Source organism: Rhinolophus hipposideros (genome assembly GCF_964194185.1).
Source record: "Rhinolophus hipposideros genome assembly, chromosome: 11".
Classification (NCBI taxonomy): Eukaryota; Metazoa; Chordata; class Mammalia; order Chiroptera; family Rhinolophidae; genus Rhinolophus; species Rhinolophus hipposideros.
The window spans coordinates 9,300,260-9,325,403 of NC_138057.1; the positions used below are offsets into that span (position 1 = coordinate 9,300,260).

A 25,144-nucleotide genomic window follows, 5' to 3' on the forward strand; every position below is an offset into this window, starting at 1 on the left:
TGACCTGTCACGATACAGAAGGTAACAAATTTTAAATTACAGACAACTTGCCTTATTAGAACTTAGGAGATCATTTGAGATGTGCTAAGATGGCTCAAATTCTCTTAAAAACTGTTTGAGTTCACAATGAGGTGACATTTCATGCCCACTAGAATGAATAAAATTAAAAACGGCTGCAATAGTTTATCGGTGAAGATGAAGAACAACTGGAACACATTACTTATGAGTGGGGTGTAAAATGATAAAACCACTCTGGAGAGGTGCTCACCAGTTTCTTAGTGTCAATTAATCACATGCCAACTCATTGACTCAGCAACTTTAGATTTAGGTGAATGCCCAAGTAGGAGTATTCAGAGCAGCTTTACTCATAATAGCTCCCAACTGGAAATGACAGACAAGTGTCCATCAACAGGAGAATGGATAGACACATTGTGATATATTTGTATTCAACAATTTAAAAAAAGAAAAACGATTTCTGTGTGCAACATGGATGAATCTCAAAAACACTATGTCAGCAAAAGAAGCCCCCTTGAAAAAGAACATATTCTATAATTCTATTATGTAAAGTTCAAGAACAGGCAACACTACTCCATGGTGAGAAATACAGAACAGTGGTTGCCTTGAGGGAAAGTATTGACTGGAACAGGGCATGTGGAAACTTTCTAGGATGATGGGAATTTCTATATCTTTATTTGGGAGATAGGTTCTTAGATGCATACATGTGTCAAAACTTAATGAACTATGCAGTTGAGATATGTTCATTTTGATCCATGTAAATTGTACCTACCTCAATAGAAACTTTGTTGGCAAAAAAATGTCAGAGAGAGAAGCAAAAAAAGAAAGTTAAACTGTAAAAATAGAAACTTGTATCAAGATATTGAGAAGATACAGACCAATATCTCTGATGAATACAGATGCAAAAATCCTAAACAAAATTCTAGCAAATCGAATACAACAATGCATCAGAAAGATTATTCATCACGACCAAGTGGGGTTCATCCCCGGGGCACAAGGATGGTTCAACATCCACTAATCCATCAATGTGATATATCACATAAACAAAATAAAGGACAAAAATCATATGATTATATCAATTGATGCAGAAAAAGCATTTGACAAGATACAACATCCATTTATGATTAAAACACTTAATAAAATAGGTATAGAAGGAAAATACCTGAACATAATAAAGGCCACATATGACAAGCCCTCAGCTAATCTCATAATTAATGGTGAAAAACTGAAGCCCTTTGCGCTACTTTCAGGAACACGACAGGGCTGTCCCTATCACCTCTGCTTTTCAACATAGTGTTGGAAGTCCTCGCCTGAGCAATCAGGCAAGAGAAAGAAATAAAAGGCATCCAAATTAGGAATGAAGAAGTTAAATTGTCTCTCTTTGCACATGACATGATGCTATATATAGAAAACCATAAAGACTCCACCAAAAAGCTATTAGAAACAATCAATGAATACAGTAAAGTTGCTGGCTACAGAAATCAACGTACAAAAGTCCATTGCATTCCTATATACTAACAATGAAATCTCAGAAAAGAAATACAAAAAACAATTCCTTTTGCAATTGCAGCAAAAAGAATAAAATACCTAGAAATAAACTTAACCAAGGATGTGAAGGACCTATATACTGAAAACTATAAGACATTTTTGAAAGAAATTGAAGAAGACACAAAGAAATGGAAAGACATTCCGTGCTCATGGATTGGAAGAATCAACATAGTTAAAATGCCCATATTACCCAAAGCAATATACAGATTTAATGCAATCCCCATCAAAATCCCAATGGCATTTTTTAAAGAAATAGAACCAAAAATAATCAGATTTGTTTGGAACCACAAAAGACCCCGAATAGCCAAAGCAATCTTAAGAAAAAAGAACGATACTGGAGGTATCACACTCCCTGACTTTAGCTTGTACTACAGGGCTACAATAATAAAAACAGCATGGTATTGGCAGAAAAACAGACACTTAGACCAATGGAATAGAATTGAGAACCCAGAAATAAAACCACATAAATATGGACAGATAATTTTTGACAAAGAAGCTAAAAACATACAATGGAGGAAAGACAGCCTCTTCAATAAATGGTGCTGGCAGAATTGGATAGCCATGTGCAAAAGAATGAAACTGGAATGCTATCTGTCACCATGTACCAAAATTAATTCAAAATGGATCAAAGACACAATAAACTACCTAGAAGAAAACATAGGTACTAAACTTATGGACCTTGGGTTCAAAGAGCATTTTATGAATTTGACTCCAAAGGCAATGGAAGCAAAAGCTAAAATAAACAAATAGGATTATATGAAACTTAAAAGCTTCTGCGCAGCAAAAGAAACCATCGACAAAATAAAGAGTCAACCAACTGAATGGGAGAAGATTTTTGCAAACAGTGCCTCCGATAAGGGGCTAATATCCAAAATATACAAGGAACTCATGAAGCTCAACAACAAAAAAACAAACAACCCAATTGAAAAATGGACAGAGGAACTGAAGAGACATTTCTCCAAAGAGGACTTACAAATGGCAAATAGACAGATGAAAAAATGCTCAACATCACTAATCACCAGAGAAATGCAAATAAAAACCACAATGAGATATCACCTCACCCCAGTCAGAATGGCTATCATCAACAAGACAAATAGTAACAAGTGTTGGAGAGGCTGTGGAGCAAAAGGAACCCTCATCCACTGTTGGTGGGAATGCAGACTGGTGCAGCCGCTGTGGAAGGCAGTGTGGAGGTTCCTCAAAAAATTAAGATTAGAATTACCATATGATCCTGCAATCGCTCTCCTGGGTATCTAACCAAAAAATCTGAAGACATTTATACATAAAGACACGTGTGCTCCGATGTTCATTGCAGCTTTATTTATGGTGGCCAAGACATGGAAACAAGCAAAATGTCCTTTGATAGATGAATGGATAAAGAAGTTGTGATATATATATATACCATGGAATACTATTCGGCGGTAAGAAAAGATGGTATAGGTCCATTTATGACAACATGGATGGATCTTGAGAGTATAATGCTAAGTGAAATAAGTCAGACAGAAAAAGCAGAGAACCATATGATTTCACTGACATGTGGTATATAAACCAAAAACAACAAAAGAACAAGACAGACAAATGAGAAACAAAAACTCATAGACACAGACAATAGTTTAGTGGTTACCAGATGGTAAGGGGGTGGGGGGTGGAAAATGAGGGTAAGGGGGATCAAATATATGGTGATGGAAGGAGAACTGACTCTGTATGGTGAACACACAATTGGATTTATAGATGATGTAATACAGAATTGTACACCTGAAATCTATGTAATTTTAGTAACAATTGTCACCCCAATAAATTAAAAAAGAAAGAAAATTTAAAAAGAGAAGATTTATTCCTTTTCTCAGGGGAAAAAAAAAGCATCTGTAGAAAGTTGCCAGCATCTTTCTATCCACCCTAAAATGATCCCCAAAGTAAGAGTACTAAATATCTGTGCTTGTTGCCACCGGTAGAAATAAGGGGGCGACAGTCATCCTCCCACTGAAAAGCCGCTGGGAAAGGAAAGGTTGCATTCAACTTGTCCCTCACCGGAGCCTGCAGCCTAGGTCCATCCACAGCCACAGGGCAGCTGGTCCAGTGGAACGAAGCTGCCTGAATTCAGGATGAGCTGCTGAGAAGCCTGTTCACCAATCTGGGCCTTACTTTCTTCTTTTGTAAATTGTTCTGAAATCCTCAGCCGACATAGGATTTAAATAGCACTCTTTCATCATTGATACTGCAGGAGAACAATTAGTTACTGATTTCACTTAGTCCGAGTTTCTAATGAGGAGCTTGAGAACATCTCCCGAAAGGCTAAGATGCTCGCAACTGTGTTCATGGGTGTTCCCTCAGGGAAAGCTTGTATATCTTCTGTACTTGACTTTTCTGTTTGGAAAGTTTGTTACTCTGCTCTGTTTGAAGGGCCTTGTCTCTACTAAATTATATGTCTGAAGTCATTCTGTACAAAACAAAAACTCCAGAACAGAGCTACTTTCAAGGATTTATAATATGTTTATGTCTCTGGAGAAATCTTTCTTTAAATGATTTATTACTTCACTCAAACTTATTTAGGGTAGTTATCTGGTCCAGTACTCCAAATTTCTGGAATCCTTTCAATATATATTTTCCTCTCAGATTAGATTTTATAAATAACGGTAAGTTTCCAGAAATGTGATATTTGAAGCTCTTTCCTTCATTTAAACCACTAGTGTACAATTGAATTCAACATTTTTTGTTGGTGTTAGTTATAAATAGGTTAGGAAGTAAAAACTTTAGAGATGCCTAGTTTAGTTCCTTTCTCATCTTAGCCTAATAAATTATCAATCTTATCTTTCTTTAAATGACTAAATAAAAACCATCTTTTAAAATGGACTTTTAGTGCTTTGCTAATAGGGAAACTCTCTAGTCACCCTGTGCCTTTGTTAAAAGAAATCCAAACAGAGAAGAACTGACTCCCTCCTTTTCTCATCTGCTTCTTCTGTACCCTACTGGGTGGCCTGCAGGCAAGTGGGTGCAGGGAGAAAAGACAGAGGTATAGTCAGATGGAGGCTCAGTGAGGTCAAGGAAGTAATGCTGGCCTGGGTGCCTGTCACTTAGTGCTGGTGGTACCAGGGTGTTCACAGGGCTGTTTCATCTGCCCGTGTGGACTTCACAACCACCCAGAGAGGCAGTCAGTCATTAGAGCAGATATGACTGTTTCTATTATCTGAGTGAATAATTCCAAGAGGTTCAATGGTTCATTTCTTGTGTTGAGTTGGTGTCATATCTAAGACTAGACACGGTGACTTCTGATTCAGTCCAGAGTTCCTTCCAGTGTGTGGTGCTGAGAATGAGAACCACAAAGAATAAAAGAGCATCTTAATCAATCAGAACATCAGGTACAGCTGCCAAATCATAGCCGTGGCTGCTTCCCTTCCAATCCCTATTTCATGTTGAACAGCTCTGATCCCAACCCAAACATAGTCTCTTTCTTACCACGTTCAGTTCTTTACCTCTGGAATGGAATTAATTCTGCCTCTTCTGGTGGGTTCTGAAGGCAGCAATGTGATTACAACTCTAGTCCATACATATTTTATAGATTTGCTAGACAAGTGTGACTTAGTAAATACTGTCATCTGGTCACTCTACTGGGTTCTGATGGGCTTTTATCACTTTTTCTGTCATTTATTGTCTATTCTAAAACAACATCAAAGAGATAGTAGTGCCAGCTGCACAGTTTTTCTCCTGCTACTGTGTGGCTCATTCATTGAAAAAAGCATGGGAAAGTTGCTGGGTTTTACGCAGTCTTAGATCATGTGGAATGAAGGGTACACAATTGGGGCAATAGATTCCTTTCGAATTAGGAGCAGTAAAGAAGAGATTAAGTACCCTAACTGAACACCTTAGCAATTTAAGTTAAATCTCTGTTTGACCAACTGAAAAAATTAAAGGTGGCTGATAACTCAAAGATTTCACCTCAAATGAGTCTATTCTCAATTTTGTCCAAATTATTTACGTTAAGCAAAGAGTTTTTCCTGACACATTGCTGCCAGTGTTGGCATGCCTGCTTTAAAATAGCAGAAATACTCGTGCTAAGTTTCTTGTAACACGTTCTGCAGGCGTGCGGATTGATTCATCCACTTAACTATTACATGTGCTCAATTGTTAGTTTTGAGTTGCAGTGAATTACGTAAGTACCTTTAGTACTTACATAAGTACCTTTAAGTACTTTGGTCCAAGAAAATCAAACACTAACTAAACCTAAAGAGGTTAACTAAATTTGGGTGGACTCTGATTTCAACTCTAAAAGAAACATAATTTCCAGTGTAGACATTTTCTCGGGGTCGTTCAGGATGTCTCTCCAGATGATGCCACTTTAGCTTTTGTTTGCCTCTCACTTGCTGCCTAAGTTGTCAGGGCAGTGTGTCTGATGTAGCTCCTGGGACAATGGCCCATAGGCTGCAAACATTGGATGAAGTTTGGGGTTAAGGGCAAGCATTTAAAAATTCACATGTCATTATTTTATACAATATCAATTTTAGTTTCCAAATATTTCACATTTCTAAGTAGCGCCAGAAAGAGCTACTAATAAAATGTAAAAATTACATTTCCAGTTAATTTAACAGAAAGTGGAAGAGATGTTCACCATGACTAGTTGTGCCGTGACTATAGCAGTTAACTTCCCTCCAACCTCTATGAGGAACAGGCAAAAACATTTTATTTTGTATGACGTAAAGTCATAGCAACTGGTTTCTGGTGAATTTATCATGGCTGTTGAGGAACTCAGTTCTTTACAGTGTCATCACTGGGCTCATTTTTCTTTTACCCCATTCTGATGGTGCACCATGATCATCATGGCCTTCATTTCCCTGCACCCTCACAGATGGCCGTAAATGGCCTGTTCAGGCTCATCTCTCACTCTCCCCCACGGATGCTCCACTCCAGGCATGCTGCGCTATTTGCTGGTGCTCTGTTGAGTTCTCCTGTGCCTCTATGCCTTTGCCCAAGCTGTTCCTTCCACCTGGAATGCTCTTCCTTACCATTCTTACTCTTTAAATGTCTGGTTTGAGAAATTCTGCTCATCCCTTAAGGCCCCTGTCAAATGCCAGTAAATTGATTGCCTCTTTGTGCTTCCATAGCCCCTGGACATTAAAGCTATCAGAATACCTGTTACAATGTTTTATAAAAATTTTTTTTTTGGCAATTCTTAGTAGGCTGTGCTCCTGAAAGTCATGTTCATGTCTTATACACCACTGACTCCATTATCCCAATGACTAGGTCAGTAGGTGCTTGATTAATAAGTAAGATGCATGCTGCGTTAAAAATGTGGGCAGCAGAGCCAAATGATGACTTTTATGCCTTAGATTTGAACATTTTTCTAATTTACAAAGTATAACCATGTATACAGTTGCTCTGAATCTGGTCATTTTAGAAATGAGAATACTAAGGTGAAATATTCACATTTATGTCTATATTTTCTGGGTTTTTTAATGTTTCCCCAACTAATAATCTGTGATAATTCAACTAGGGCATGTCGGTTAGCAACCTTGGGACCTTCCTTCTTGAAATCTGAAACTGGTCCCCATACACAGAGGACAGGGAGAGACCAAAGAAAGAGGCAGACCACTCCAGATTGGTAGGTGGCAGGTTTAATAAGCAAGGGAACTTATATATGACGTTTGTCTTTGTGGCCACAAGACAAGTAGATCTCTGCACACGCCCACCAGATCTCAAAAGTTTATATAAAGGCCATAACTGGGTTTAGTCACATACAACGTCTAGTTGATCTCAAATCTCCTTACTTTCTCAGGCCCCATCCTTGGAAAAGCTCCCACTGTGGGAATGATGGGCAGAGCAAACATGCCAAGGACAAAGGAAGGGGTGAGGAACCTCTGAGTGCCATCTCAAGGGTCAACCAGCAGTCATGTCCTCTTGATTACCTCCTTCAGTAGAGTAGGTGAAGTTTTCTTCTATACTATGCATGAAGGAAGAATTTTATGAATAAATTAATAGACAAATAAGTGCAGAAAATGTCTTTGAATTACTGAGAAGAAAAGTGCTTATAACCTGTTAGCATTGTTATTATCTGCATTCAGATGACCAGAAAATTACATGATCTACTTATGAAAATAATCACTCTACTTGGTTTCACTTTATCAGCGACAAAATAAAACCCCACAAATTACTTGGAACTTTTGATTCACAAATTCTATAATTCAGGAAACCATCATCAGTATCATCATCATAACCTGGTTAGCATTTGTCAACAACTTAGAAAATGTTAGGTATTGTTAAATAATTTAAATATATCACTGCATTTACTTTTCACAGTAACTACTGCCTGAGAGAGTTTCTGAACACTTCCTGCCCTTCCCAATGATCTAAAATTGAAATTGGGGAACTCTAATTTAGTCAATGTAAAAAATAAGAAAACTGACTGAATGAAACCAGAGTAATTAATAACAAATGGTTGTGAGATCTCTTTGAATAGCAAATGACAGATAACTCACACCAATTGAATTAGTTTTCTTAAACAAATTTTGGGGAAGGAATTGGAATGATCACAGAGTTAATGGCAAAACTGGAGAAATAGATATCATAATTGTTTCAAAGTAGCATCAAAGTAGCAGGAAATATTCATCCAGGACTCAGGTACTGGAATGAATAGATTTAAACTGTCTCTTCCATCCTTGCATCACTCACTCAAGATCCAAATGTCTGAAAGACAATGTCTTCCAATGTCTTATACCTTGTCTAGAGCAGGGCAAGCCACCTTAATTATAGCCCCGCCAAGATTGCATGCAATGACAAGAAACAAGTTCCCCAAAAGAAATAGATTGCTCCTATCAAGACAATAAGAAAAGGATGCTGGTAGCAAAGAAATAACCATTGTTCACCATAGCATCCCCCAACATTCAAATAAGCTTTTTAAAAATTAAACTTTTATTTTGAGATAATTACAGATTCACACGCAGTTGTAAGAAATAACACAAAGAAATCCCATGTACCTTTTATTGGCAGAAAAAACAGACACACAGACCATTGTAACAGAACAGAGCCCAGAAATAAATCCACGCATATGTAGTCAATTAATTTATTACAAAGGAGCCAAGACTATATAATGGGGAAAGGACAGTCTCTTCAATAAATGATGTTGGAAAAACTGGATAACTACATGCAAAAGAATGAAAACGAACTACCCTCTCATGCCGTACACAAAAAAATAACTCAAAATGAATTAAAGACTTAAACGTAAGACTTTAAACCATAAAAATCCTAGAAGAAAACATAGATAGTAAGCTCTCTGACATAGATTTTGGTGATATTTTTTTAATGTGACACCAAAAGCAACAAAAGCAAAAATAAACAAAGGGGGCTACAACTAGGTCACACTAAAAAGCTTCTGCACAGCAAAGGAAATCATCAACAAAATGAAAAGGTAACCTACTGTATGGGTGAAAATATTTGTAAATCATATATCGGACAAGGGGTTAATATCCAAACTGTATAAAGAGCTCCTACAGCTCAACAGCAAAAACACAATCTGATTAAAAAATACGCAGAAGATCTCAGCAGATATTTTTCCAAAGAAGACATACATATTGTCAACAAGTCCATGGAAAACTGCTCTACATCATTAGTCATCAGGGAAATGCAAATCAAAACCACAATGACATTGAACTCATACCTATTAGGATGGCTATTATATATATAAAAAAAAAAAACACAAAAAAACACCAAGAAATAACCAGTGTGGACAAGGATATAGAGAAAAGGGAACACTTGTGCACCCTTGATGGGATTGTAAATTGGTGCAACCACTATGGAAAACAGTATAAATGTTTCTCAGAAAATTAAAAGGGCAACTAACTATCATGAAATCCAGCAATTCCACTTCTGGGTATTTATCAGAAGAAAATGAAAACACTAACTCAAAAAGATATACGAGCCTCCATGTTCATTGCAGTGTTAATTACAATAGTCAAGATAAACAACCTAAGTATCCATCAATGTGAATCGATAAACTGTTGTAAATATATTACATAATGGGGTATTATTCAGCCATAAAAAATAGTGAAATCTTGCCATTTGCAACAACATAGATGGACCTTGAGAGCATTATGCTAAGTGAAATAAATCAGTGAGACAAAGAAAAACAAATATTGTATGATCTCTCTTATATGTGGATTCTAAAAACAAAACGAAACAAGTTCATAGAAATGGAGAAGGGATTGGTGGTTGCCAGAGGCAGGAGGGAGGAGTGAGATAAATGGGTGATGGCAGTCAAAAGGTAAAAAATTAATTAAACAAAAAAAAGCTGGAGGGAGAAAACTGCTGATCCTCCTTTTACCATATTTCCTTTCAGCGTCAATTCCAACTTTAGCCCGGAGCAGAGAATTTATTATCTCTAACCCTGCAAGTAAACAGATAAACAGAATCTAAAACATCTTCAATTATTTATAAGCAGAAAGGGTCTTTCTTAACAAGGTTTTATTTTTATTTATTTTTTCTGTTTCCAAATAGACTTGAGTGCGTAGAAGTTTCTTTGTCAAAGAATCAAGGAAAGCTCCAAGGACAAGAAGATGACATCTGAGTAATCAGCTAATTATTCCAAGATTCTGGTCTCTGATCTTTTGTTTATTATTATAACCTGCTAAAAGTTTAGACTTTAAAACTCTTTATAAAGACCTAATGTTATGTACCTTAAACTCTTTCTCTTTGTGTTTTGATGGTAATATCTGTAGTTATTGTTGTAGTACTTTGTTGGAATATATATATTTTTATGAATAAGCTATCCTAAGACAGAATAGGAACAGAGGATGAAACTGATTTATTGTCATACTGTTCTCCCTGTTGTATCTATATGGAAACTGTATAGTCTTTCCTAGACCCTGTCAACACAAGAGCATCCAAACCAACAGAAAATTTTATGAGTTTGTCAGACTTTATTGGGGCAAAAAAGAGGACATGCCTTGAAGCAAGATCAAGGGACTGAGAAAATGCTCCCTTGAGGGTGGTTACACCTCTAAGGGGGTCTAGAAAAGAGGACTATTCTGGCATGACAAAGGTGTATTAACCTAGATGCACAAGAACAATGGACAGGTTTTGCTTAAGGCAAAGATAAATCTTTTACTAAAGAACTTACAGCCCTTTGCTACCTGACTAGCTATCATGACCTGACCAGTTAGGAATTTATGATCAGATTTCTCTGTGAGTGTTACTTTAGGTCACTGAGCTTGTCAGATTTAATACATATCCCCCCTTTCAGTCACAGTTCTCCATTTTGGTCATAAATCAATCCAAAGGATGCATTGATAACCAACCTTTTGGTCATAGTGTTTCACAGCATTAGGAAGTCCCAGTATTGACATTGTCTTGTTGAAATGGTGGACCATTGGGATGGGGAAATACTGTAACCACGGCATATAAGTTGAGGTTGAATTTTTTTCAAAAGGAAAGGATAAGTAAATGGAAGGCAGTCAGGTCCTAAGGACCTTTATTATGAAAAACACTCTGGATCTTTTCTATCCTGTGAACAACTGCCCTTTTTTTTTTTTCCTCCTGGTCCTGGGTTATCTCAACCTTTATCCTTTAGTGCCACCTTGAGGATTTTCTAAGAACAGCTCAAATATAGTCAAGACTGCCTACCTTAAGTGAGGGAGGTGGGATTCCAAGAGAAAACTCACCCAATAGGAAGTGGGGAGCTGTTGGGGCACAATGGGCCACTGCTGGTATCTCATACTTGTCTGCAGGGTGGTCTTGGCTGTACTTCTTTGGAATCCTGCCGACTACACCAAGTAAATGTTGATGAAAGAACATCTAACCTATAGAAAAGTTTTATGAGTATCTGAGTCAAAGTTTTGAGAATATGCTCGGAAGCAAAATCTCAATGGATTGAGAAAATGCTCTGGAGAATGGCAGTTTTAAAGCTTATTTTATACATGTATAATCAGAGGATACAATGTAAGAAAAGTTATATGAAATCTATTGAGAGTAAATTAGGGAGGTGGGAGAAAGCAGAGCAGGGAAATGTCTAGGATTGGATAAAAAGCAAAATGGAGAGACACATACTTCTTTTACATTGGTGGGTATGGGATAGTTGACATTTAACATTTATAGTATGTAGAAATGGACAACAAAGTAACAACGAGAAGTTTTGGGGTCTCCTGCTCTGGTGGTTTGTGCCAGGGTTTGTGCCATCAAATGGTCTGGGAAAAAAATTACTCTGACCTTTCAAAGGTATATTTTCCCAGATGCAATAAAAACAGCAGACAGGACTCATTTAAGGTAACGATTGACCTTTGCTAAGGAAGCTAGAGGCCTGGGATGTGACTACCTGCCATGACCTGCCCAGTTAGGAATTTATGATCAGACTATCCTGTGTACTCACTTTCAATCACAAAGTTTGTAAAGCCATCTATGGGCCCCCAACCCCCAGCTGGTCAGGTTTTGTATGTAGCTCCTTTTTTGTTCACATGTTCTTTTTGTCTGGAGAAAAGAATAGGAAGCTAATACTGTGGAACTTTTTGGTCTCTGATCTTTGGTTTATTATTCCCATCTCCCTCTACCCCTCACTATTTGCTTCTCTCCCCTGGGAAGATTTACCCTCTCCATGATAGTACTCACTTCCTGCCTATGGATGCCAACATTTGCCCAGGTTCTAGTTTTGAATATTGCAGCATGGACCTGAGGTGCTCCTTGGAACAGCTCAGATTTTTTCATTGCGAGTTTGGATCTTGCCTCGTCCTTGAGGATTTCCCTAATGGAGAGTGTGAGAGAAACTACTGAGAGGGGCCCTCCTTCCCCTACAGAGAGAAATAGAGAGATGAAAGATGAGGGGAGAGAGAGAGAGAGAGAGAGAGAGAGAGAGAGAGAGAGAGAGAGAGAGAGAGAGAGAGGGTTTTGCTCTGCAGTATCTGCCCAGCTGAAGTGTCTCAGAAGCTGCGTGCCTCTCAGCTGTCACAAACACAATCCTCAACCAGCAGGGTTGGCATGTTGACCTATTACTCATGGAGGAATTAGAAAACAATCCTTGAGGATGTTAGCTCCAGAGCTGGAAGAACTGGTTGCTCCACCCTGGAGGCCTGAATTAGCCACTAGGCTGTGCTTCAGTGGAGTTGGCTTTCAAACCTCTGACACTAGAGCAAGGGGAGATGTTTTTGGAACCTAGAGATAAACACATGCTATTAGCTGTTCTGCCACCTGCCAAAACAAGCCCTTTGGGGCTTGTCAGCTTCTGGAAGGAGAATACTGCAACACCAGAAGATCTCAATGACTCAGTGAGCATTATGACACCAAGGCTGGACCTGGGAGGGAAAAATCAAGGGCATTATCTAAACTTAGAGCCTAAAGAAATGGAACCCATTGTTGATGTGCCCAGAGCAACTCATGATCACTTAACGGGTGCTAGCCCATGGGTGGTCCCTGTGGCTATTTCCAAGCTCCTCCCACAGAGGCACTGGTGTTGGTTTTCTTTATTTCTTAGAACCTTCCTTTTTGCCTGCTTTGGATAGGGTCACCCACACTTGAAGGAGCTATGGTGACAGAAACTACCTGCAGTCACACAGCACTGTAGCAGTGAGCTCATGGTAAGTGTAATGCTGACGTCATCTTCTACTACAATCATGCTAGTGACTGGACAGTTTCGGTAGGAGGCTGGTGATTACTACTCATTCCTACTTTTGACAGTGACAAGAAGGCTTTCCTTGTTTAGACAGAGAAATTGCAACCACATGGCCAGCCTAAATTTGCCCACAGCAGTCACTGGGACACTCATCACACCAACATGTCTCATCTCATCCCTTTAGTTACCTTCCCATATAATCACCTTTCTACAGGAATCATATTCAGCTTATGTAGAAAACAGTACTAATGTCCTTGGATGAACTGTAATAACTCCTCCTTAGGTGGGGGATGGGCTAGCATTTTAGCAAACATTGAAATGGGAGAAAACATTTGACTGCACTGGCTTCTAGTTTCAGGACAAGCTAAGACCACTCTCCTTGTGGGTGATCAGTTGGAGTAAGGGGCAGGAATGCATCTTGAACTTACAACTTGATTAAATAACAGCTGTGACCTGAGGGAGGGTGGCCACATCCTTTTTCCTGTGATGCAGGGTCTGATGGATCAGACCCTGCTGTCTGCAGCTGCCTGGTACGTTCAAATGGGGCCTTCTCAGCATGCTCACACAGCATGTGCAGGGCCACTGCTGAGCCTTCCTCGCACTTCCATCAGCCTCCATCTGACCCCTCTCCTTAGGATCCCTAGTGCTCAGCAGTTCTGCACTGAGTGGCTAAAATAAATATTCAAGTACCTTTCTAGAATGTATCAATAATCTATGGATGGCATTAAATTCTTCCCTATTAGAAATACCTTCAGAAAGTCAGACTTAATGACTTTCTTTCCTGATTGTCTTTAAAAGACCCCAAGTGGCCTTGATGCTCCATAGACAATGTCTTCTAGAGGGAAGTGCTTCTGGGAGAAAGGAAGCAGCCTGCCCTTCTCTGCAATCCCGACTGTTGCTGCGACTTAGGACACGGGGTCTTATGTTGAGAAGCAGCTTAGGATTTACAATTAAAAAGTTCATAGGACCTATTTAATCAGGTAATTGGTAAATACAATGGTTGTCAGGCAAAGACAGACAATAAATAAATATGTCGTTATTAAGGCCACTGATTTAGAATTAATTAGTTCTGGGTTCAAATCTTGATTCTCTCTCTTAACAGCCATGTAACACTGAGCAAGATACTTTACCTCGTAGAACCTCCACTTTCTCATTTTAAAAGAGGATAAAAATGCCTACCTCTGTGGGGTATTGCAAGGATTATAAAGGGTAAGTTATATACTGTTACTGTTATTATTCTTAATGATGTTTTTGGAATTTGAGAGTGTCCTTATATCGTTAAAACACCTTTGGGTGAGTCATACCTTATGATATAACAGTGATTTTAGAATTGTCAGACAACACAGAAAAATAACCAGATATGGAACAAGCCTTTGAGGTCTGGGGAAGGCCAGGAACCTGACAAGCAGAGATGGACAGAAGATGAGGGACAGGAGGCCACAGACACTCACCTGGATTCATTGCAACACGATGCCTCAGGTGTGCTCTGTTCTCTTGGTTTGATGTAACTGTAAAGAACTACTGTGTCCTTGGAGTTTCTCAACCAAACCAACTTCAACTGTTATTGCTTTCTCTGCTACTTTTCCTTGGTTGTTGAGCCCCCAAATGTGCCGGAAGCAATGAAGTAGGTCAACGATGTGCAGGATCTCTGACAAAATGCACTGCTGCATCCAGGCCTTGTCTTGGTGAACCTTGCTGAGCAGTGACCACGGGAAGCTGGTGTTCTTTCCCCCTTCTCTTGCATATCCTCAGAAAAATAATAAGAAAGGAAAACACAACTTCCTTGGCTTCTAGTGGACTGACTCTCCAATTTGTCCTGGCAAACTGGACTTGCCAGCAGACATGAGTGAGCTCTGCCTTAAAATTTCAGTCTCTGGGTCCTGACTATTTGTAATATAATGAAAAAGGCATTGGCTTGTTATAAAATAGAGAGGATGGATGGGAATGTTTAATTATCAAATGGAACAATTAGGCAAACCAGTTTCCTGGCTCATGAGCAATAATGTCACCCGTTTCTTACGTCCTGCGTCTGAGGATGGGACAGAAAGGGCATCAGCTATCTTGTTTGTTTTCCCTCCATTATAGCTTTCAGCGAATAACTTGATCATGGCTGTTTTCAAGGATTCTCAGAAGGACTTTGGCCATTTTCCTTCCAGCAATTTCTTTTGTTACTTATTATTTCTTGGTAGTTAAAAAACAAACAAGTGATCATTATAAAAAACTTAGAAAGTATAGGTAAACAAAATTGGAGAAAAGTGCCTCCAAATTCCCATTCTACTTCCTGTGGTCTTTACCAGTAAACAACTTGGAATGTATTGCTCACTCCTATACACTCTGCTTTGGATTATGGCATTTGATCACCATCATAACCCTTATCCTCATATCACAGACAAATAAACTGAAGCCTAGAGCATTTGGGGGAACAAAGCCAGGAAGCCAGGACTTGATCTGAGGTGGTGTAACTCCAGACAAGCAGGCACACAGCACCGCAGGGCCATACCAGACCCAGGATTGAAGGTTGATGGTCATTAAAAATCATTAAAAAGAATTGCAAGAGGACAACAGTTAATGATTTATGCTAAATATGACCTTTCCCAGGGGAACAACAACCAAGAGCCCACATCCTTCCCAGTGGCCCCACATAAGGTCATGGTTGTAGGTGCTGTCCCTAACTGTTTGCCACTGTCTCCATTTGAACATTTCTCAAAAGGGTTCTGTGCTCTGTGATGCTCCACTGACTTATGGGGAAATCCTGTTTTCCCTGCAGGAACCACATCCACTCTTCCCCTAGCAGAATATTTTCCTATCTCTGAGTTATTTCTTTTAGAGCAGGTCCTGAGGTGGTAATGATTGGGGTGAGGGAATAATTTATTCAGATACTGAGGGATGCCCTGTAATCACCTGCAGAATTGTGGTGTATATGATACAAGGGGGTGACTTTTTAAAAAAAAATATTAGTTCTCCTTTCTTTTTTGGTGTTCCATTATAGGGACATTTTCCCTCTACAGCCAGAGCCATCCTTGTTTCACAGACAATCATGATTTTAACAACAGGAATGCAAAAATGTAAAAAGTCAACCTTCAGTATTTGACATTCCAAATAGAATTCCCGAGTCCACAATAGTCCTGAAAGCCAACCTTTGAAGAGAGAGAAAAAGATTTCTAAATCATAGGGCCTAGTCTGCACCCTTCATATAAGGTCAACGTCATCAAGGAATGTAGTGTCCATTGCTTAGTGGAGTTGGAGGAAAAGGGGAAAAGAATTTTCCCCAAGACTAGGAGAGGGGCAGAGGGTTTCTGCAAGTGGCAGAGGGCATAGCTTGCTTGAATTCATGTCTTGTGTGGCTGGTTTTAGAGAGGGTAGGCTCTGAAAGATTACCATGGGCAGGCTTGGCATGAAGGTCAGGCCACACATCTTGGGATGACCAAAGGCGTGGCAAGCACAGATGACCCATATGACCTTAGGATCCTTGCACAATCATGGGGGAGGAGGAGTGGTTCCTTGAAGAATGAAAGAGAGTAGATTTTGCATCGGTGGTGTCCAAGCCAGATTTATTTTAAGAAGACTGAAAGATTATGAGAGTTCTTGACCATGTGGGAGAGTAATTAAACCCAAGAATCAGGTTAGAGTCATGAATAAATCTAATAGGGACTAATTAGTTCCCAGAAAGTGGAAGGAAATGGCAGAGGGTTGATGAAATCGGAAGAATTTAAGGTTACAGTTTTTCCTTAAGTTAGTCCTATGATTCCAGTGGACGTGCCTTAACTTCTAGCCCTACTCAGACACTAATAAAGATCAAGGTTAACAAATGTAAGAAAGAGAATGCAGAGTCTCTCTAATGGGTTAAGATATGTTTGCCACATCAGGCTTTGGGTTCTTGTGTCTGAGCTGGTGAACTCCCTTTCCACACCCCACTCTCCTCCACCCTGAGTTCTGTACATTTCTGTGGCACAGGGAAACTGTCCTTGGTTGATTCCCCATAATTAGCATAGTGGAATGTTCAGTGAATTCACAGGGATCTAAACAGTCTGAGCACAAATCCCATCGAGGCTGTTACAAGTAGTAATTTTAGAATAGTCAGGGCTTAGTACCAACAATCACCTGTACAGGTGAAAAACCATGAACACATGACTTGAGATGAATGCAGTTTGAAACATAGGCCCCAAACACCCCTCCTCCAAGTACCTTTGGGCAATCTACAAAGCGCACAACTATTTGCATGGGCTGGACAGGTAATATGCTGCTGCATGTAAGACACACAGAGCACTCTACCCCTGCTTACTCAGAGCTCACGACTGAAGACAATGTGGGCAGGCAACAAACCAAGGTTAGTTTGTCACACTTAAAGTAGTACCAGGTAGCTGGACATGCCTTGTACTTCCACCAGTCTCCCAAGATGTCACCCTTGCCATCCTAAAAGCACCCATTTCCATAGTTTCCAACTTTTCTTCTTATGGCAAGAGAACTTCCCATAGTCACAGGCTCACTGGGAAGCAAACTTAATTTTTTAAAAAATTGTGGTAAAATATACCCAACAAAATTCATCATTTTAACCATTTTGATTTAGCACATTCAGTGTTCTGCACCAATCACCACCATCCACGTCTAGAAAATTTTCATCATCTCAAAGTGAAGCTCTGTACCCACTAAATATTAATTCCTCATTCCCGGCTCTTCTCAGCCCCTTAATATCAAATGTGATGAGGATAGTACTTTTGGAGTGATTATGTTCATTTCTTGTTGACTTTCTTATATGCATCCCTCCCTTGATTCAGCCAGAGGTACTGATTACTTTGGGAGGTGTTAGGATTATTAAAGGGGAAATGAAGGGAAAAAGAGTAAAATGTTCAGTCTTTAACTTCGAAAAAGACTTTTGAGCTCCTGGCTTTCAATAAAAATTCAGGCTTTTCAGAGAGAGACAAATGTCCTTCCAAATTCCAAAAGCTCCTGAGAAGCTGGGGTGGGCAGCTAGGATGTCCTGACTCAAGATCATCTTGTCTTTTACTGTACATGTCTTTAGGAAATGAAAATAATCACCAAGCAGCATAATAACTGTTTTAAAAAATATTTAAGTCGCTATTGTGGGTGAGTATAAAGATTTCTGTGTAACGTAGAAGATAGAACAAGGATGGGAAGTTCAGGTGGCAAGGGTCAGCATACTTTTGAATTAAAATTTGCTTTTCCAAGTCTCTGTCCTGGGACTGTTCAAGGAGAGATCGACTGACTCTTGTATTTTATGGTGGGGTCATGCTGTCCCCAAATTGCATGACTTCCATGTTTCTTCCTAATGCTGAGATCATGTGGTCTTGTTTCAAGTGCGGCCAGAATTGTGGTGCTTCCTAAAGCGTGGCCCTGTCTATGGAAAGTAGGTGAGTTTTATAGTTTTTAGTGGATAAAATCAACATGGACACAAAATGTTTCATGGGAAGGGGCCGGTGGGGTTTTCCCCACGCTTCCACACACAGCAAATAGCAAAGGCTTCTGGGTAAACAAAACACGACAATAAAATTTAAAGCTACACTACCTATAACAAACTTTCACTAGTTTGATGAAGTGAAGAAAAACAAGGACCACTGGGTGATTCTCACCCCCCAAGATTACATTATTCAATGGAAAGAAATGTCTATTATTATAACATTAAAACTTTTCTAATTTTCTTTCTTCCTTCCTTCCTTCCTTCCTTCCTTCCTTCCTTCCTTCCTTCCTTCCTTCCTTCCTTCCTTGTTTCTTTCCTTCCTTTCTCCTCCTCCTCCTCCTCCTCCTCCTCCTCCTCCTGCTCCTCCTCCTCCTTCTCTTCCTTCTCTTCTTCTTCTTCTTCTTCTTCTTCTTCTTCTTCTTCTTCTTCTTCTTCTTCTTCTTCTTCTTCTTCTTCTTCTTCTTCTTCTTCTTCTTCCTCTTCTTCTTTTGGCTTTACAATGTTTTTAAGAATTGCGAGGGATGACTGGTGACAGCATTTGATAGTTGTCACTGTTTGTAAGTGGTTTTACTTTGCAAAACAGAGTGTCAGTCTGAACTAAAGAACTAAAATATTCTTTACGCAATTTTACTATTCCATGAAATTCCCAAAGTGTGGGAACCACTGGCACCCAGGAGTGCTTCTCAGGGTTCACAGTCAGTAAGACATACTCTCTATGGGAAAACTGCTGTCTGCTACAGCTTTGGGGGAAGAGAGAAGTAAAATTCATTTTTATTTCTTATTTTCAAGACAGCATTCTTGCCAAAATGATGAAAGATAATTCAATCAAGAGTTTATGGAGGGGGGCTGGCCCGGTGGCTCAGGCGGTTGGAGCTCCGTGCTCCTAACTCCGAAGGCTGCCGGTTCGATTCCCACATGGGCCAGTGGGCTCTCAACCACAAGGTTGCCAGTTCAATTCCTTGACTACCAAAAGGGATGATGGGCTGCGCCCCCTGCAACTAGCAACGGCAACTGGACCTGGAGCTGAGCTGCGCCCTCCACAACTAAGACTGAAAGGACAACAACTTGAAGCTGAATGGCACCCTCCACAACTAAAATTGAAAGGATAACAACTTGACTTGGGGAAAAAAAAAGCCTGGAAGTACACACTGTTCCCCAATAAAGTCCTGTTCCCTTTTCCCCAATAAAATAATAAAAAAAAGAGTTTATGGAGGGAAAGTTCAATGTTACCAGGAGAAAGCAATTGGATAAATCTACAAATCAGAACATTCTACAAAGGTAAATAACAGGTTTTGCAGTTTTACCCTGATGTTGGGTATTCTCTGCATCAGAGAAGGTCTTCAGTGGGGGGTCTTCACTATTGACAGCCTGTGTTGACTGATAAGGTCCTCCAGTAATTTCCCAATACCAAGGTGGGCAGGGAGCTGGCTGGATGGCTGGCTTTCAGATGCAGCAATATTTAGAGCTAGGAGAACTGGGAACTCTGGGCCAGATGGCAGGGGAGCCAGGCAAAGAGAAGAGACCAGAACATCAGTAAGACTGCCTTCCCAGTGAGAGATGTTTGCACAGACACTCAGGACATCAAACCAGATGGAGAAAGACATCGACCATAATACACTGGTCACAAGTATTGGCAGTTAATGAGCATTTAAAATAAGTCACTAGATAACAGAACTCCACATGTCAGAAAATCCTACAACTTATATACAAAAAAAATGCAACTTGATAAGCGTTCCCCAGATTTGAAAGTAATCCTAAAATTTTGTATGGCATTATAAAAAAGTGAGTTTTGAAACTGAAAGTTTTCTAAGCTATCAATAACTATAACTAATGATTTTTGTCTCTCATGATGGTGGAAAGATTGAATTTTCTTTTCATACTTGCTCAAAGAGTGATATTCTAAAAGCAAAAACTGTATTAAAATGTATTTATGTCAACAGTTAATAAATAAAAATGTTTCCTGGGAAAAAAGAAAACCCTACAGAGAACAACATAAATGCAATTTTTTTGCTCTGCAAGAAATGCTTCACTTCTTGGATTTTAATTGCAAGTGACAAAATCCAAAAGCAAATGTGTCATGTTCAATCCAGCATACAGAAAAAAATGTGCATAAGGATGTTTATCCCAGTTTTATTTGTAATAGTGGAAATCCTGAGTGTTTTGTGGTCAGGAGGTTAAGACAGTTGGGATATGACAACACCGTGGTAATGTTATGCAGCCATTAAAACTGATGTTTCTAAAGAGCTTCTAATAACATAAAAAATACCTGTCATAATATTAAGTTAAAGAAAACAAGGTACAAAAGTATACGTTTTGTATGGTTTCAGTTACATTTAAAATACACGTATGTTAGAAAAAAATAGTGGCACCGAGGGCTGTGTTTTGCTGACTTCCAGCGCAGAGGCAGGAAGGAGCAGGATTGTCAGCAGTAAATTCCTGGCTTCTCCTTCCCACGCAAGTGTTGGTCAGAGTCACGTGATCTAGAGGAGTCCGTGGTGACCTCCTTCTAGGGTGACTGGCCTTCCCTTCTTGGGAAACGGAAAGAATATGAGGGGCGCTGGCTGTGACTCAACCTGAGGACTCTGTAGAGCCCCGTGGGGCTCACACTGCCGGGATAGGGAGTGGAGGTGGGGGGAGAAGAATGTTCTCCTGAGGCTCTGTTAGTCACCTTGCTTGTGGGAAGTGGGTGCTCATGGCTGAATCAATGAGAATTAAGGCTCCTGGACAGAAGAACAGATTCTCTTTATGTCCTGAGACTCCCTCCCCTCATGAAGCAGAGACACACACAAACACACTTATACACAATATGCACACCTCACACACACTTATACACAATACACACACCACACACACTTATACACAATGCACACGTCACACACATACTTACACAGAGTATACACCGCACACACATTCACAAACACACTTATGCACAATACACACATCATACACTTACACACAATACGTACAACACACACATGCACATGCACAAACACATTTATACATAATACACACATACACAAACACTTATACAGACATACACACATGCGTACACTCATATACAAACACACTTATACACATATATTAGGTTGGTGAAAAAGTCATTGTGGATTAAAAGGTTAAAAACAGTTGCAAAAACCGCAATGACTTTTGCACCAATCTAATATGCCCACATGCACTTACACATAGGCACACATACACAGTTATACATATGCACATGTGCACACACAAAACACACATACACTCATGCACATGCTCTTATGCACATATAAACAAACGTACATATATGCATATGCACTTACACAATACTTGCATGCATGTGTACACTCATGACACACACATACACATGAAGGGGTTCTAATGAGACTCCCCAAGATGTCCCACTTTGGCAAGTGGTTTATTTTGACCTGAAGACAATCAAGACCCAGCAGATTCAAGAAAAACTTTTACCTCTCCCGTCATTACCTAGAAGTATTTAGTTGGAGGGTGAGTATTGGCCCAGAAAAAGAGCTATTACCAGAGATGACTTTTATTCTGAAAGTCCCATCTGTACGGCAGGGCAAGGATCTGCTTTTCTCATGGTTCTGTAATTACCTGTCTCTCCTTTGAAACCCCAGGCCCCCATCACATTCCTTAGCTCAGATTGGCATATAAGCCTCAACTGCCTGACTGGCCCTCGAGTCTCATATTTTTATGGCACTTGTAAACAAAAAGGGAACCACTTTAAAATGGAGTTGGAACTACCATCACAGAGAAACTGCCTTGCATGCCTCACTCCTAAACCTTTAGAACATTAAAACAAGACAGAGTAACCTTTGGACTGGGCTGAAAGCAACATGGATCCCAAAGAACTGTTTGCAAGGATAACAAGAAAGCAGATATCATGAATAGCAGACTGATGACTATCGGACTGAAAATTTAAAACTTTCTTTAGAACTAGTGTCATTATGTTAGCTTATCTGCACCAACAGCAATGCCTTCCTTCTATTGATGTAATTGTTCCCCTGCCCATTCTCATCAATACCCATTGCCTTTGTCTCCTAGTTGGACTACTATTTGGGTTTCTGCCTGAAATCAGTACTTCCTGATTAGCTCTGTGTTTTGATCTCAAATAAATGCAGTTGCCTCTCACTTTGGCCTCTTATTTTTAGGTTAACAGGCTCACATATGTGATTAAATTTGTTTTTCTCCTGTATATATGTCTTATGTCAATTTGATTGTTAGACCAGCCAAAGAACTTAGAAGGGTAAAGGAAAAATTTTTCTCCCCAACAACACATACTACATTACAATATAAATACTTAACAGGGGAGTATAAAAGACCACCAGTTATGGTCAGATGACCTGACTGTCTGAATCATTAATAATTAACAGTCAAATTCTGTCTACAACTCTTAAACTTGTATTTTCCAGTCCCCAAAGAGTGTAGTTAAACCAAACCATCTGTAAATCTCTTTTCATTATAAAATTCTGTGGTTTCATTGAGACAATGTTTGTACACACAGACCAAGGGAAAAGTCCCAAGACTGAAAATCTACCTCTGTATGTGGAGGGCAGGGAAATACTAAAGAAAGAGGCAGGCCACTCCAGTCTGGCAATGAACAGAGTTTATTAAGGAAAACTTACATACGAAGCATGTCTTGGGTGGTGGCAAGACAAAGGGGACATCCTTCAAGCTTCTTGGCAGGCGCTAAAGAATTATATAGACCAGGGCAGGATGGATGGGTACTGCTGTGTGACTCATTCCAGATAAGGGAAAATGCCTTACGCATTTGCCTAGGGCAGAACAACAGCCTGTGCCAAGAACCAGCACGCTGTGGGGCATAGGAGAGAGGTGTATAGACTTCTCTGGAGGGAATTACGGGAAGCAATCTCCGTTCTGACCCAGACCTAGCTCATGTCATAGAACAGTCTCTTCTCCACAGACAAGACACGTCATCTACCAAGAAACTGTGTTGGTTTCTTCTCTATACCCCCGACAAGAACCCACAGGCTGAAGTCAAAGCCTTTAGCACCTGACCAGCCACCTTCACCAAGCAGCTTGCACGTATTACAGCCCAATTTCAGGAGACCTCTGCTGTAGATATTCATGAAACTCGTTTTTGGCCCTTCCTCCCCATGCCCACACACTTCTTCACTCTTTCGAGCAAAAAATTAGCCTTGTCAACAATAGTCATGAGCCAACGACCATCTGAGGTGGGGTGGTCCTGCGGTCATTTCCTGCTCTGCCACCCGCATGTCTAGCGGTACAGATGGAAGGGAGCTGACTACTCCTTCAAATTCCCTTTCAGGGGCACATCCATGTCTACCTTCTGGCCAGCGTGTTTGGCTGGGACAGACACTGCTGTTCCTGCCCTGGCCAGGTCTGCAAGCTGCTGAGTCCTAAGCATGAGGGTCTGACCCTCAGGCCTCTCATCCATTTGTGACTTTTGTTTGTTATGATACAGTCCGACGTCACCCTCAGGTTGTGACCCAAAGCACAGATACAATCCCTGAAAATAGCCCATGAGAGCAAATTCCTCAGGCAGCTGCTGAGTTGAGTCCCGTGTCAGGCCTTGGTGAGCAAGCCCACGCCTGCTCTGCTTTGTGCCCTGTTGTGAGCCTGGGGCTGGTGCCTACAACAGGTGTTCAGCAAACATCTGGAAAATGATGAATCAGAGCACTCACATCCTCATAAACAGTTTGGCCTGATTAAGTCCTCAGGAATCCAATGTCCTGAAAAGACGATGGCGCCATCCCATTTATAAATTCAAACTGAAATGAACAAACAAACAAACAAACAAAATTAAATAGTAAACAAAAGTCAAACAGAATTCTTACGTCTTCCCCCTGTCATAACCACTTTAAAGGTTTTCTTTGAAACAATGAATATCAAATTCTTCTGAAAAGCAATCTATCATTTTTTTCTATCCCCCTCTCGTGGGGAGCCCTGCTTTGCTGGGCTGCCCTAAACACAGTGAGTAGTCGTGTACAGTACTCTGCAAGCTTTCCTGTTGCATGGGTAGTGTTAGGTTCCAGCTTTAGCTTGTTTCTCTTCTTTTAAAAAGATTGTGAATAAAGAGACATAACCTAAAATTTGTCAGTTTAACCATTTTAACTGCACAGTGTAGTGGCATTCAGTACAGTCACATTGCTGTGCAGCCATCCCCACCATCCATCTCCAGAACTTTTTTCATCTTGCAAAACTGAAACTATCTTTTTATGCTTAATGAAGGCCTTCTGCGTGTAAGCTCAGATCTCCCACTGCTGTCTGGGTTTCACAACCTGGCTGGCATCTAACCACTGTTTATGCAGGACTAGGCAGGTGCGGTTCTACACTTTGGAGAGGCTTTTCAGGGGTCACATCATCAGGGTTTAGTAAGATCTGTGTGAACTCTGGACAGTGAAAGGGCCAAACAGAGATGTATCATTTCAGGGAATCCTGTAGTTGTAATCATAAACCTCTTTCTGCAAAAAAGACCTCCAGAATTCCCACCCAGAGTTCTGATTCCTTTTAGAAGATGTGACATCCAGTTGGAACAAATCAGGTCTCCTAGAAATGCTCTCCAGATTCCTGGAGCAAAGAGCCAGTATCATTTAGTTCATGGG

General features: G+C 40.1%; 1 long non-coding RNA gene across 3 annotated transcripts in view; it reads left to right on the forward strand.

The window, feature by feature from the left end:
* Positions 1-20,913, forward strand: part of LOC308505357 — a 40,307-nt gene extending 19,394 nt beyond the window's left edge. Inside the window, exons 2-5 of one of the 3 annotated variants that reach the window (XR_013994525.1) lie at positions 13,035-13,109; positions 14,247-14,353; positions 18,461-18,513; positions 19,350-20,913. This is a non-coding gene — a long non-coding RNA (uncharacterized lncRNA). Of the gene's footprint in view, positions 1-13,034; positions 13,110-14,246; positions 14,354-14,463; positions 15,458-18,460; positions 18,514-19,349 lie in introns of those variants that run through there. The other 2 variants (XR_013994526.1, XR_013994527.1) reach the window with 2 other exon arrangements.
* The last annotated feature ends 4,231 nt before the right edge of the window (positions 20,914-25,144 follow it).